The sequence below is a fragment of the Bubalus bubalis genome, chromosome 11 (genome assembly GCF_019923935.1).
Source record: "Bubalus bubalis isolate 160015118507 breed Murrah chromosome 11, NDDB_SH_1, whole genome shotgun sequence".
Lineage (NCBI taxonomy): Eukaryota > Metazoa > Chordata > Mammalia > Artiodactyla > Bovidae > Bubalus > Bubalus bubalis.
This window is the reverse complement of record NC_059167.1, coordinates 1,225,251-1,228,956: the sequence shown is the minus strand read 5'-3', so window position 1 is coordinate 1,228,956 and position 3,706 is coordinate 1,225,251.

The following is a 3,706-nucleotide window of genomic DNA, read 5'->3' as shown; positions in this document are numbered from 1 at the left end:
CCTCGGCGGGCCGAGCAGCTCAGCAGGCGGGCAGCTGCTGTGCTGCTTCCCAGGCTCACGCGGACAGTGAGTCTCTGGGCCTCGTGCGACCAGCCCGCTTGCGTCTGCCTCCTGCCTCCCTGCTTTCTAGTCTGCCGGTCGAGGCAGGTTGCTGCTCCTCTGAACCGCTTTCCCCACCTGGGCTCCTGGGTCGAGCTGGGCCTGGAGCTCGATTCTCTTGCTTCCAAACTTCAGATTCCTTCCTCTGAAATGATGTGAGGGGACGCCTTCTGGCAAGTTGCTGTGGAAAGGTGAGGGGCAGGCACTTTGTGAAACTGGCCCACGTGAGCTTCCAGATACAAACCTGCACACAGCTGTGCACACACGGGCAGGGCGGCCGCCAGACCCAGAGCGACGGGGAGGACTCGCGCTGCCCCTGCCGACTAGGACACACTCTTCCCTTCAGTGGGGCCGGGCCAGGGCAGCCCTCCCGTCGAAGGCTCGCCCGCGCCAGGGCTCCAGGGCTGGGCTGGGGCAGCTCTCCCATCGAAGGCTTGCCTGCACCAGGGCTCCAGGGGTGGGCTGGGGCAGCCCTCCCTTTGGAGGCTCGCCTGCACCAGGGATCCAGGGCCGGGCCGGGGCAGGAGAGGACGCTTGGGTGTTTGGGGCCATTCCCTCCCAGGCCTCCTGCATTGCAGGCGGATTCCTTACTGTCTGAGCCACCAGGGAAGCCCAGGTGGCTCAGTAAAGAGCCCGCCCGCCAGTGCAGGAGATGCAGGAGACGTGGGTTCGATCCCTGGGTCTGGAAGATCCTCTAGAGAAAGAAATGGCAACCCGCTCCAGTATTCTTGCCTGGGAAATCCCCTGGACAGAGGAGCCTGGTGTGCTACAGTCCATGGGGTTGCAGAGAGTCGGACACGACTGAGCAACCAGACCACAAGGATGCTGTAGAACACTGTGAGATCAAAGGCCACGGAGGTGTTTACCAGGCACGCGTCGGACGAATGTCCACACCGCCCCCCCGGGAGCCCTTGCTCGCCCGTCAGCACGTCCAAGGGCACACCCCATGAGCGCACACCCGTCTGCCCCCAGACTTGTTGGCCACCTGCAGTCAGTCTTCCTCGGACGAGGCCAGGCCGGGCTGGCTCAGGCGGCTCGCGGCCGGCCTGCCGACTTTCCCCTCAGCTCTGGCCTGAGATGCTGCAGGGAAGGAGCCACTCACGCCCTGAACTCTGACCTGCCCTGGGCGGTCTGCAGGTCCTCTGGCCGGGGTCCAGCCACCGGCCACGCTTCCTGCCTGCCCTCCCCTCCTGCCAGACACGATCGCAGGGAGAAAATCCCACCCTGCATGGGGCTTCTCCTTGGAAAGAGGCCTATAGGAAGGGCCGAGGCTGGCTTTCCCAGCTTTAGGAGCCGGGAAGGCACTCGGAGGTAACTGGGCCGAGCGCTCCACTCACCAGGTAAAGAAATAGGTCCCCAGTATTGGAGGTGGTGGTTTAGTCGCTCAGTCGTGTCCGACTCTTTGTGACCCCATAGACTGTACCCCACCAGGCTCCTCTGTCCATGGGATTCTCCAGGCAAATATACTGGAGTGGGTTGCCATTTCCTACTCCAGGGGATCTTCCCGACCCAGGAATCGAACCCAGGTCTCCTGCATTGCAGGCAGATTCTTTACTGACTGAGCTATGAGGGAAGCCGTCCCCATAGGGTGGTGAGCCCTCCCCAGGCCCAGAGGGAACCTTCTGCCCCCGAAAGTCACGACCCCCTGTTGGTGTCCCAATTCCCTCCTGGGTTAGGACCCCAAGGATGAAAGGTCCCAGCTGGCCCAGGGTTTTGCTTCGAGCCGTGACCATGGGTCTTCTCCCAGCTCCCATCAGGACGTGCCCTCCCGAGTCCTGGTCTCCTGGAGCAGGGGCGGGTGGGCCCACTGAACTGGCCGGCTGACCGACACTGCGGCGCGGTGATGAGTGCCGCTCTGGGGCATGTGTGGCCTTCACCCAGTTCAGCTCACCCTTCCCTGCACCACCCCACACCAGCCCACCCGGCTGAGAGCGTCCTGGAGGCCAGCGCCAGTCCACGCGTGGTCTCTTCTCGGCAGAGTCCAGCTCGGGGCAGGCTCGGCGTGGGCACCTGGCCACTGATCACCAAAGAGGGTCCATTTAGAACGGCGGGGCGGGGCGGGGCCCGGGGAGGGCGGCCTGGGGCGGGCTCTGGAATCCGTGGTCCACGGCCCACCGCCCTCCTGATGGTGCCCGCTGAGCACCCGGTCTCACCTCTAACCGCAGGGCCAAGGGGTGCCCGTGAACGCTTGCTCAGGACAGGTGGGGTGGGGACTCCCTGGGCGTTCAGGAGGTGAAGTCTCCGGGCTCCCGGTGCAGAGGGCCCGGTTCAGTCCCTGGTCTGGGAACTGGATGCTGCACCTGAAACCCAGCCAGCACGTAAATTGTAGGAAAAAAGGGTGGGCTGGGTGGGCAGCAAGGCCACAGGGACCCTTCGAGAGGGTCCTGACTGTGAACAGACGGGGTGCGGGGAGTGGTGTGAGGACTGGCTGGGAGCCCAGGACGCGGGGCAGGCAGGGGGTACCTGACTCAGGGGGGCAGTGGGGAGCCGGGGGCCTGTCGGGCTGCTTGCTCTCCATGTACCCCCAGACTCATCTCCGCCCTTCTCTGCTGCTCAGTGCCCGCGAGTGGGGCTGGCCTGCCTCCACGGCCGCAGTGGGCCCCTCACCTGCTGGCTTCTGGTTGGCGTGGGCCAAGGGAAGGCACTTAGGCAGGTTGAAGGGCAGGGGACTCAGTCATTGCTGGGCCATGAGTTGGCAGGGGCTGTGCCCCAGTAGCTCTGTGTGTGTGTGTGTGTGTGTGGGAAAGACAGAGAGAGAGTGATTGTGTGTGCATGTGTGAGTGACTGTGTGTGTGTGTGTATGTGTGACTGTGTGCACATGTGTGACTGTGTGCACATGTGTGTGTGACTGTGTGCACCTGTGAATATAACTGAGTGTGTATGCATGTGTGTGCGTGTGCACATGAGTGTGTGTGTGCATGTGTGTGAGCATGTGTGAATGTGTGTGTGACTGTGTGTCTGTCACTATGTGTGACTGTGTGTATGAGTGTGTGTATGTGTGTGTATGAGTGTGTGCACGTGAGTGTGTGTGTAACTGTGTGTGTGCCTGTGTGTGTGTGACTGTGCGCATGTGTGCACAAGTGTGTGCACATGAGTGTATATGTGACTGTGTGTGGGAGTGAGTGTGCATGTGTGTGTGAGTGTGTGACAGTGTGTGCCCACGTGTGTGAATGTGTGCATGTGTGACTGTGCATGAGTGTGTGTGCATGAATGTGTGCACGCATGTGTGTGTGCACATGTGTGTGAGTGTGTGTGACAGTGTGTGTGAGTGATTGTGTGACTGTGCATGAGTGTGTGTGTGAGTGACTGCGTGTGTGCGTGAGACTGTGCACATGTGTGACTGTGTGCACGTGTGAGTGTGTGTGACTGAGCGTGTGTGCGTGAGTGTGTGCACATGAGTGTGTGTGTGCACGTGTGTATGTGTGAATGTGTGTGTGACTGTGTGTATGTGTGAGTGTGCATATGTATATGACTGTGTGAACATGTGTGTGTGTCTGTGTGTGTGTGACTGTGACTGTGTGTGTGACTGTGTGTGAGTGACCACACATGTGAGTGACCACACGTGTGAGTGAGTGTGTGCACGAGTGTGTGTGAGTGTGACTGTGTG